This window comes from Mastigoproctus giganteus, chromosome 3 (assembly GCF_048544385.1).
Source record: "Mastigoproctus giganteus isolate SK-2022 chromosome 3, ASM4854438v1, whole genome shotgun sequence".
Classification (NCBI taxonomy): domain Eukaryota; kingdom Metazoa; phylum Arthropoda; class Arachnida; order Uropygi; family Thelyphonidae; genus Mastigoproctus; species Mastigoproctus giganteus.
The window spans coordinates 93,196,177-93,208,651 of NC_143577.1; positions in this window are offsets into that span (position 1 = coordinate 93,196,177).

The window sequence follows — 12,475 nt, forward strand, 5'->3', positions numbered from 1 at the left end:
CTGAGTTCCTCATGACAGAGAGAGATTCCCTTTTAGAGAATGGATTTGCTTTTTCATAGTTAACAATGTCAACCCACAAAGAAGACACTAACCATGCAGCTCTGATATCACACAATTTGAACATTCTTCTAGGTGTAATCATGAGTCTCCTTCCACAGATATGACCAGGTCATCTGCATATGCTATCATCCGTATGTTTGGGTATGTCCAGAGTAGCCAATCATTTAGTACTAAATTCCACATGAGTGGCCCAAAGACTATCAGGGCAACAAAATGGACCTTCTCCACAATGTAATTGATGTGTGACACAAATATTAGACCTCTGTCTACTTTTACCCCTCAATACATTATAGTGGTTCAGGGTTTGTCCCTGTAGGACAACCCCGAACCACTCATTTGGTAACAGTCTCACTGCTTGATTTGACCATAACAAATCAATCTCGAAAATAATCTTTAATAACTGAATAAATTTGAGATGTGCAGTGCACTGGACATTACGAAGCACCATTAGTACACTGGTCCAATCAATGGTGTCAAACATGTCAGAAAAGTCTATAAATAGACCTGAACAGCACTTTTCACAGCTTGTAACAGTCATCCTTTCCAGAGCATCATCTGTTCCTCTCCCTGGCATATATCCATACTGTTCATACAACAATGTGTACTGCTCTCAAACTGAATCTAAATTTTTGTCACTAGCAGTCATTCATAAACCTTTTCCACCCAACTCAACAAGGGAATTTTGCGATATGAATCCACTTGATCCTTGGGCTTGGCAAAAGATATCATGATAAGTTTCAATAGTGTCTGCTTCCACTGGCATGAGAAGATTCCATCATGAAGGCATCACGAGTTGAGACGGTATTACAGTAAAGCTTCGTTTGATTACTTCACTTTCTAATAAATCTAAATCAGGAACAGTATGATGAAATATTTTGTTGTTGATTTTGTATACTGATAGAAAGGAACTATTTTATTTCTTACTTAAGGGCTGCCAATTCCCAGCACTGGCCTGTTAAAAACTAAGCAATGATATCATGATGAAGTGGAAACATCCTTGCGGGCTTTCACACCTCATCACATATCTAAAGCAGTGAATACAGCAATGCTACTGCTTTGTGCATATGGTGCACAGGGCCGGCTCGAGGTATACTGGCACACCCAGGCAGGTAGACTTTCCTGCACCCTCTTCCAGAGAGAAAAAAATTTAAGGTGTTTTTATTGAGTTAATAATTTTATTTTTGCTAGAGAAAACTTAAAAAGAGAAATGTAAACACGAAAAAAGGACAACCAGAATATTTATAATGTTTTAATTATCATATTAAAATATTAACAATAAAAATTTTACAAAAGAGTCAATTTTTTTATAAGGAATTTATCAAAATACTAGCAGCAGGTTACGCTTGCCTTTAATTTATATAATAATAATAGTTTCTATAATTAAATTTAAGCTGCGCATGTGAAAGAAATGGCATGCACATAGGATTGTAGCCAATCACCTATATTTATATCAAATTTCAAATCCGTATCCCATCTGGAAGTGGAAGGAATTGGAGACAGACTGACACTTGACAATACTTGTAGATGCTTACAGAATAAATATAGACTTTACATTACATGTTACATCAAAGCTATTTAAAAATACAAAACAAAAATTTAAGAATTTTTGTTATTAACACCAAACGAAATTCCTTTAATGCATTCCTTTCCGTGATTTTATATCAGAAAATTTATTAAATAACATCGATAAAAACCAAATTTGCAGCCACATCATTTTCAATTGATAGTATTGCTAATGAATTTAATCTTGCCAGCGATAGTGATGATCGCAAATATATTTTAATTAGCTTTAATTTGCTAAAACTTCTTTCCCCACTTGCTACAGCTAGTGGAATTGTCAGAATAACTCTCAATGCTACCCATAAATTTGGCGACGTATCTTGTAATTTATTGTTATTTTTAAATTTCAAAATACTTAGGTCTTTATCAGGTGTCAATATTGATCATTAGCGGTGAAAGAATATGACGTTTTCACTGCAGACTCCTAAACACAAACCAAAAAGGAGCGCTTCCTTCTTGCTGACAACCAACACACTTATATAGTTAGAAGCTACTTGAACGAATGGACGGAAAGAAGTGTTCGCTATTTCAGCAAAAATGTACATAAACGGAAATGCAGGAAGGGACCCGGGGCAATAAATTCTAACCACAGTAAGGATATTTGAAAAATAAAATCCTCGTAGCTACAAACAAATGGAAGGGTGGACATATATTAACCAGGCTCTATCCTGATACCTCTTTCAAAGTAGAGCCTGAAAGAAGACAATAAAAGCGCCCCTTTCAAAGGAGCTGCCATTGTTTCGCAAACTCGGTCCATCTCTGAAGGGTGTGAGAGAAAATTTTCGGTTAGTCTGGTATTCCCGGGTTCTCTATCCATTTTCGCTAAAATCTTTGAAAGGCGATCGGACGCATGCCACGTGGCTAATCCATTTTCGCTTGTTTACTGCACTATAGAGAAAGAAAGGGTCCCCGCATCTTACCCCAAATCTTTCGTTTTTTCCCCCTTCTACAAAGCATATGCGCCCTCTCAAACCTTCGGCATCCCCAATGTTATGTTTCCCCAAAGCATCATGCCCTTAACTCGGGCCGGCCCTGATGGTGCAAGTTCGTTTTTAACGAGAAATTTCACGTTTGTTTTCAGTACATGGTGATTTTTATAAAAGAGATTTTAGTTCTTTGAAGTTAAATGTCATTATTCACAATTAAGTACACGTCGCTGATGTTGATGTTTCGTATTGTTATTTTTTTTCCCTGAAGCTGAAGTATGACTCATATTTCTACTATTTTTCTTAGACGCAATGTTTTTTTTTTCCCCTATCTTTAAGACGGGAAAAAAATTATGAAGTTTTTTTATTGCTTTTGTAATAATTCTTCATAATAAAATATTCTTTTTGCCATATTCATAAGCATCAACAGCCTGTGTTTACTACCTACAGTAGTTTTATGCACGTGCGATGAATTATAATCGCTCTGAACAAGTTTTGATTATTAAGTGGCAAAGCGACAAGACTTCGGTTTGCTTTTTATATAGGGTAATTGATATGAATCAATTTAAAGTGTGGTAATGCCGAGAAAACTCCGTTTCTACAAAGGACATTGTTACAACTCTAAAAGCGTAATTTCATTATTTTTTAGTAGCCAGTTACCATTTCTTACAACTTATCTTCCATAACTTTCTCAAAGTAGGCAATTAGTTACATTTACAAAACTGGCTGCAGCAACTGGATTCGCTTCTAGCGCACATTTCGAATCTTTACGCCTTCGAATAAATTTGAATATGAAAAGGAGCTGTTATTAATAGAAAGAGAGAATATATTTTTCTCTCAAAAGCAAGCATTCGTTGCGTCGTGTTTGGCGGTCGTCTTTCAGGCCGAACAGATGCTTATTAGCATATTTTACATGCTCTCTTAGACGACAAACATTTATTATTGTTTACGTTTGAAAAGAGGCGTCTTCCAGTACAATGCCATGACGTTCTTGCACGAGCAACTCTTAAGAACGTTGCTGTTGCACTATGACTTATAGCTAATACATTCCGGAAGAGAGGATGAATCTGTGTGCTCCGTACTCGACGGTGGAGATAAAAATGAGCATCATTTATTTCGGACGAATCTCTTTCCATTCTCATGGTAATACCACTCATATTGTGGAAATAGAATGGATTTATGTCCGTCTGTATATTGATGTTGTATATGCTTACTATTCTTTTATTGCTCTCTTCGAAGTGCATCAATTAATGAAGCCTCTCGACGTACACTTAACAAAGAAATTACTTTACATTTTCTGTCCGATGCAAGTGTGGCTATTTTTTTAATCTGAAATATGCTTTTACATTTATTCTCTTGATCTCCTGATTACACGACTATATTTATTGTCCCTAAAGCAGGAAAAAAAAAAAAAAAAAAAAGTTTCTTTGCAACCGTAATAGGTCTGTCATTTGCTATTTGGGTTAGATACAGTGGTACTGTAGTTTAATATCAAGTGGGGCAGTTCCAGAAACTCCAGCAGGGATCCCCAAAATTTACAGTTTGGCCTCTGATTAAATGTAATAATTTGTTGCTGCACGTGAGGTGTCAAAGCCTTAGATGTACATAGCAAAAAGAAAACTAAATTTGTCAGTCTCATATCACAAAACGAGTCACTAAGACTCTCCTTAGTTCGTCATGGAGTACGCGGACACTGATATGCAAATTGAGAGGTTGAACCATGTGCTGCCAGTGCGCTGGTTCAGCTGCAATAAGCCATTTTCCATGAAGCTGTGTGACGAGACAAAACTTTTTCCAAAAGAGTTGTCTCGTCAGCGTACAATTTGAATTTTATTTTTTGATTTTCATTTACCTACCGATGTGGGTAATTCGTAATGTATAATAACTGGATTTACGGAAAATATGGCTGAAAATACGGAATTTATTATATTCCGTATTTTCCGCCATATAAGACACTTTTTTTTCCAATAATCTATCTCAAAAAATCATCTTGCATCATATAAAGCGATGGTAAACAACCATGTTATTATGTCCTGCTCAGTATGGAAATCAAAAACAAACATAACCTTTGTCGACCAATAACAAAATGGGTTGGACTTGATGAAGAAAGAACTGAATAGTTGGGTAATAGAACAGAGGAACAGTAGAATATCTGTGTCAACAAAAAAAAAAAAATAATAATTTTTCTGGAAAAATTCAGGTCAACAGCAAAGAGATTTGATTTTGGTGGATAAACAAGTTGGTGTTATAGATTTATGAAGCAAAGCAGCTTAGCTATGAGGAAAAGAACAAGGATATCCCAGAAAATTAAAGAACAAAATGGAAACCAAATCCTGGAATTTCACATGAACGGGTGAATTAAAACGATGCCAATTATCTACTTCGGCAGTTCACTACGAACAACATGGTGCAATGGCACTAACCCATTCACTAGTGAATCTTACGCGTAGTCTCACGCTTTATGCAAAACAATCACCTTAGTTTAGACTCCAGCGTAATGTGGTTCTCTTATGGCTTCAGACTACGCTATGAAAACGCATATCGCTTACTTATTTTAACATATAATACGAGCAATACGAGGAAAGTTTTGTCGGCGGTAAAAATTATAATACGCATGTTATGACATTATTTTTGATTATGCGAACTAGTTGTCCACCGATGATTCGTTTTCGATTTTATGCTAGTCTGCACTCAATCATCCATTAAGGATAGGTTGTTGATTTAGACCGTAAAGCTAGTGTTGATAAGAACTGATTTTTTTTTTTTTTGAACTGAGTTGGAGGAATAGAGGGAGACTGAAATTCGAAAAAAAAAAAAAAAATTAATAGAGGCGATTATTTGGTGTAAGTCAAGCATCCTCAACGTTCTTCATCTTATATATCGCGAAGAGCTATAACAGCTCTGTTGCTTAAACAGATGACGCTGCCTACTCCACCCCCTCCCTTCAGCTGCCCTGTAAGCCACGTGCACAGACTTTATCCCCACAATCTAAGTACGGAATACCCATCCATTTGTCACTCCGTACACGAGAAGCTAAGCCGCACTCCCGAGAGAAATGCTGAAGGGATGTTGTGGGCCAGCGAGGCTAAGCCGACACTTCAGATTGTCCTTGTTATCAATCAAACGACTCCTTGCTTTAAAAGAAAATTACGACCTACGGAGGACTCTTAGGTACTCTTGTGCACGCAGAGAATTGCTTCGTTTTAGCAACGAAAACGTCTGAAGACAAAATTATAAAAATACCGCCAGTGTTTTATTTTTGCTGCTCTTAATCTTAGCCTCGAGTTGTTTATCTTTGTGTTCTGTCAATTTTTCCCACGTGAGTTCCTTACTTTCTGGCGAAAGTTCGTTTTTAATAGACAACTGGATCGATTCTCCTCTCTTCTTCAGACCAACTGGCTTTATTTCAAACTGCGATTTTTTATTCCCTTGCCCCCCGTGCCTTAATTATTAAGGTGTAAATTTTAATTAAAGATGTACTTGTTGTTGATCAATTGTTTTATATTTCTTTGACTTCGTCCGCGAAGTGGAAAGGCACGAAGAGTTCAACCCAGTTAGATCGAACTAAGGTTTTGGATGTACATGTATTTTGTTCCTAGCGCTAAGTTAATTGGTCTCAAGAGGTTGGCAATAAAACCAACCTCAGGAATACTCGTAATTTACAGCACCACACAGATGCAGCATCATTTCATCAGTTTCCAACGTAAACACACTGCATTGCGATAGATGTTGTTGATGCATCAGCAACTGTGGCTATAATGCACTGATTTCTGACTAGTATATCTTTCTTGTTGGTTTTGATTCTGATAAAAGTTCAGCCACGGTGATATTTATCAATCGATTTTAGGAAAACAAAAACGTCATCCATTTTTTTTAAATTTTTTTCCTGTACGCGGGAAAAAAAAAATTATGCTATTGATTCAAAAGTAGTAGTAGTAGCGCAAAATGATGCAAGAAAGCAAGCTTATATAGAGCATCAGTAAAAAAAAAAAAAAAAAAAAAAACCCTACACACTTCACCTATCCATACCCTCAAAGAATTTGTCTTGCTCTTCCTTAAAACCATTCACTTCCACAACAGATGAAAGCCTGATCCAACAATCAATCACCCGCTGGCTGAAAACAAACATCCGTACATCTATCCTGCAACCATCCTTCCTCAACTTAAATTTATGCCCCCACTTATGTAGTCACAGCAAGAGGAAGAATGCCATTAACCTTACTTCATCAGATGACCCGCAAGTGCCTAGTCTCGAGACTAGGCACTTGCGGGGTCATCTGATGAAGCCTTTCTATGTAAGAGCACTCTTGTTCAATTCCCCAATCTGGCTGCCCTTCTCTGCACGCGTTCCAGCAGACCTACATCCTTCCTAAAGTGAGGCCTCCAGACCTGTTTAAGTACTCAAGGTGCGGCTAACCAAGGTTTTTACAAGGGAATAATCAGATCATCCTCCTTATTTCTGCTAGCAAAGTTTCGGTACATCATTGAATTAACCCTATGAGCTATTCTGGCAGCATGTCTGCACTTCTCAGGGATTTTCATATCTGACTGCACAAATACCCCAGGTCTTTTTTATTTTCCAATACCCTGAGTGTAGTATCACCAGTTGATAAGCTACTCTGGGATTGTGCAGTACCTTGCATTTGTAAATGTCAAGCTTCAACTGTCATTTCTCAGCTCATCGACCCAATTTTCCTACATCATGTTGCAGTAGCTGAACCCTGTTGACTCGTTAACCACCCTCTCAACCTTTGTATCATCTGAAAACTTGTCCATTAGCCTGATATACCCTCATCAATATTATTAATAAATATTGAAAACAATGGGCCCAACATTGAACCCTGGGGGACTCCACTAATAACATTAGTCCACGAAGAGCAGTGCCCATTAATAACTGCTCTCTATTTTCCACTTCTTTGAGTAGATCGAGATTCAAAGTCCCTGGCTGATAAATACGGTCGATCTTCGTACCCACACACTGGACTAGCATGACAGATTATGATCCATTTCCCTCAACATGAACTGTTGAAGTGGGCTTACATCCTGCAGTGGATAGTTAATGGCTCCAGTTATTTTTATTTATTATTATTATTATTTTTTTTTTATCTTCCACTCAACCATCGCTTTATCCATAGCAAAAACTTGCCCTTAATCCCACATTGCTTGAGTTTGTACAGCAGTCTTATGTGCAACAATGGTAAAAGTAAAAGAAACTTTTATTAATTATGACCATCCAAAGTAGTGAAGTATGTTTTTATTTTGCACCCTGTTCTTCCTTGCCTGATTACCTATGTCCTTCACCTCTTTCATATTGAATGAGTCGGGCCCTCCCAGTAATGAAAACAGCCCAACAACTGTTTCTGTTAATAGAATTTTAAAATTCTTAGGAGGATGGAACACTCGTTTCTCGGCTAACCGCAGCGCGGTCCAAATGCATAGCTACGAAGAGGAAGTTGGCATAGCTATGAGAACAACAAAATGCAATCCTTGGTCTAATAGGAGAAACTTGTTGTTGTTGTTTGTTTATTTGGTTTTTAGGAGCATTAGCAACTAAGGCCATATTGCTCCGGGATATGCGGTGGTGGTCATTCCCTGACCTTTCCGCATCCTCCGTATTTGGTGGTGACGGGCTCGAACCCCGGTCTAATCAAGAAGCGTGTGCTACGCACTGCCGCTCCTTCCCACCTGGCTACGGAGGCGCCGGAGAAACTTGTACTCCGGTTAATAAAGTAGTTGGTTTTAACTTAAAACGGACTATAACAACATTAAATTTGTGTTGGTTAATGGCTAAAAAGAGTATTTTAAATCAAAGAAAATAAATCATACGTGGTATTATCACAAAATGAGATTCAACACAATTTTTCCACGTGAGCGTATTGCTGAATCAACTATAGGTATTTTGTTTGGATGGAATAACTATTACCTGTCTACAAACAAAAAATTTTAAAAAAAATAATAAAACAATTAACCGCGGAAAATTAAAAAAAAAAGTTACAAAAAAATTAAAGGAATGTTTTTTTTTCCCCACCACGGAGAGTAACCAACACAGAATCCAACTGTAATGACGCAAATCCAAATATATGATATAAAAATTTTTTGTATCCAGTTCCTTTGTAATCACATCACAATATCCAATCAAATTTGTCAGACAAGACTTTCCCTTAACAAACCCATGCAGTGTCTGAATTATCGCTGCAGTCTTGTCTAGATGATCCTGCAATGCATCTTTAGCCAGTGACTCCATTATTTTACCCGGAACAGAAGTTAAACTAACTGGTCTGTAATTACTCGTGTCACCCTTCGATCCCCCTTTGTGAATTGAGGATACATTTCTACATCTCCAGTCCGTGGGGACCTCCCGAGTCCAAGGATGCTCTCATAATTATGGCTAAGGGTTTGCATACTTCCTTTGCCGCCTCCTTTAATATAACTGGGTAGATCCATCCACCCCAGGTGCCTTTCTTATGTTTAACTTCAACAATTTCTCCTCCACTTTGCTCTCAGTTATTACAAAATCATTAAGCACCCTGCTACAATTTGATAACCTTCTGGCATTTTCAGTCCTTAATAACTCCTCATGTGTGAATGTAGATGCAAAATACTCATTCAGTTTGTTTGCTATCTGAGCAGTATCATCAACAGTCGAACCATCGATATCAAGTGGACCAATCTGATTCATCCCCTTCCTTTTAGAGTTTATATAAGTAAAGAAATCCTTGCTGTTTTTCTTAGCATACTTTGCCAAAGATTTCTCGTAATCTGTCTTCGCTTGCCTAACCTCCTTTGTGACTTGATTACAGACTAACTTATAGCTGCCATTGGCTTCTGTGTCGCCTGATAATTTATATGCATCCCATTTTTCTTCTCTGCCACGAGTCTCATTAGTTCATTTGACAACCATTTAGGCCTAAACCTTGAACAATATTTCTTAATAGGCATGAAACGTTTAGTAGCTTCCACGATTAATTCATGAATGCCTCCCACTTAGAATTGGCTGTTGGTAACAGCATCAGTTGATCCCACTGTATGGAATTTAAAAACTGTCTGAGACCACTGTAGTCACCTTTACGGGAGCAAAAACCCTTTTCCTTTACCCCTGATGGTAATTATATCTTTAAGTAAATCCCACATCAATAGTATTATAAAAGTAATTTTTATATTTGCAATTTTTCTTAATGGCTCAGAAAAGATCTGAAATGTTGATATTAAAAATCTAATAAAAAACAATGAAATCTGAATGCTGAAAATATTCGTTACGGTTGCTTTTTTTGTTAGCGCATCGGCTTCTGTCATATTGCACCTCCCAAAGTTTTTTCATTTTCTACTGTGATCCAAGCCCGAGGAGGGATTCGAACCCGCGACCTTTAGGTTGCTAGACAGGCACTTTACCCATCCAGCTAGCCCGATCAGCACGAAGGTTGTGCATCAACTGATATTCGGTATGTGTGTTGAAATAGTTGAGCTCTTTCAGTTGACAGGTCAAACAAAATGATCTGATCTTCTTGAGGACTTACTTAAAAGCCTTGAAAAAATTATATGGATTTGAATACTTGCGGGTATAGTTACCGATGTAGATCCTTCGATGATTGGAGCTCAAAAGTGTTTCTTCCGTCTAAAAATTTACGGAAAATGACGCACAAAAATAGTTTAAGAGATATCACTGCATAATCCACTTGAAACATTTGATAGGAACAGATCTCGAGTTTCATAATGTCATAATGGTGTTGTTAAGGCGGTTAAATTCATCAGATCGAGTTCTCTGAACCACATTCTAAAATCCTTAATCTTAGTAGAGGCAAAGTTTTGCATCATTTTACGTCGCTTTTTGAGGAAATAAAGATGTTTTTACCAGAAAAAGGACAAGGTGTGATATATTCAATGATCTGAATGGATTTGTGACAGATATTACAGCCCATCATATGATTAAATGAGAAATTACGAGGTAGAAACAAATTGATTTGTGAACTTGTCAAAACGGTGTGTCAGCCTTTCAGATAAAATTAGAGCTATTTAGAACAAGTAGCAAAAATAACACCTCATTTACCTAGGTGCCAAGAGACTTTTAACAAATATCATATGAATAGTTCCAAAGTATGCTTATCATGTAGGACATATTCAACAATCTTTCACGGAAAGGTTTGTAGACACAGAGCGTGATAAAACATGTTCAGATCTTTGAAAATCCTGTCAAAGCTGACTACAAAGATGCAGTTTTAAATTTACAGCTGGAACTCATCGAACTTCAGTGTAATGATGATCTGCTTAAGTTCAAAGAGGAGAATCCACTAAACTTCTATAAATGGCTTTCAAAAGAAGCTTTTCCTAATTTCTCTCGGAAAGCAGCTTGTTATGCTTTTTGTTTTGAAGCACTTACATTTGCGAACAAGCATTTTCACTGACTAAGATGATTAAATCGAAGTACAGAAATCAGCTGATGGATAAAAATTTAAATTCAATATTAAGCTAACACTACCAATATCACGCCAGACATAAAACATTTAGCAAAAGCAACGAAGGCTCAAAAGATCCCAACTGTCATGAATGGAGAACTAAAACATATACTAAAGATTGGTTTGTCTCCCAATTTTTACTTTTTTTTTTTTTTTCAATTGAAGTAATAAAAATCATATTAAATATACTGCAATTAAAAATTGTCTTGTTCTTAGTTACCGTAATTAAGAACAAGACAAATCTACTTACTACCAATGTGATAAATTCAAATGCACAAATTAAAATTTATTTACAATGTTAACACATCAAATCAATATTATAAAGTAATTTTTATATTTGCAATTTTTCTTAATGCGACCTGCAGTCTTAGAAAAGATCTGAAATGTTGATAATTAAAATCTAATAAAGAATAATAAAATATCTGCATGCTGAAAATATCCGTTGATAAACGAAGGTTGTGCATCAACTGATATTCGGTATATGTGTTAAAATAATTTCCGGATTTCTATCGCTCCGATTTTAACGAAATTTGGGAAGGCTGGACAAATCTTTCTAAAAGGCTCAAATCTAAAATTTCATGAAAATCCGTCCGCTGAGAATTGGGTTATTAATTACGGACGGATATGTTGAAGACAATAAGCACATTATGCATATACATGCGCAGTATCTGTATCTTCCTAACCTTCCAACCTAGAGTTGAGGCAGGTGAATCTATTTCCCACTCAATTCGCTTCGTTTCCACATCTTCCCTAATCTGACCTCTACATCTTTTATGGGGTCTTCCTCTCGTCCTCTTCTTGTCCATTTTCATCTCAAACTTGGTATTCTGTTCGAGTTCATTCTCTTCATGCGTCCAAACCATCTCAAACGTGATGCAGTCATCTTCTCCCTCAAAGATTCTATTCCCAAGTCCATTCTAATGTCAATATTTCTAATGTGCTAATTTTAGGCACGTTAGCATATATGCTAACGCACCTAAAACTATGCTGAATACATAAATAAATAACATCAAAGCATTGTTCTGAAAGACCGGAAAATTGTTTTAAAGAAATCCTCTTAGCTGATTTCAATATTGTGTACACACATTTTGAAGTGGCCTGTGGAAGAGAAGTGCTCTCAGAAGTGCCCTCGGTGCTCTAGCCGGGCTAATCTAAAAAAACCTTCCAATCTTTAATTATACAGTAGTATAATTGATAATACTGTTGTTATTTTTTTTTCTCATCCTTGTTTATTATGTTCTTTTATCCCTTCATGCGCTTGATCTTGTATATTCTAACTTTCCACTGCATGAAAAACTTAGTACGAACATTACATTTAAATCTGACCTCAAAAGTATAGAACTGCAAGCAACAATTTGCTGCGGGAATCCTCGCCCCCCTCTGGAAATCACTAAAAGAATATCATCAATTAAATTCCTTCAGAAAGAAAAAAAAATTTTGCAGCTCTTAAAATACTACCCATGGGATGCTCTCAAATAT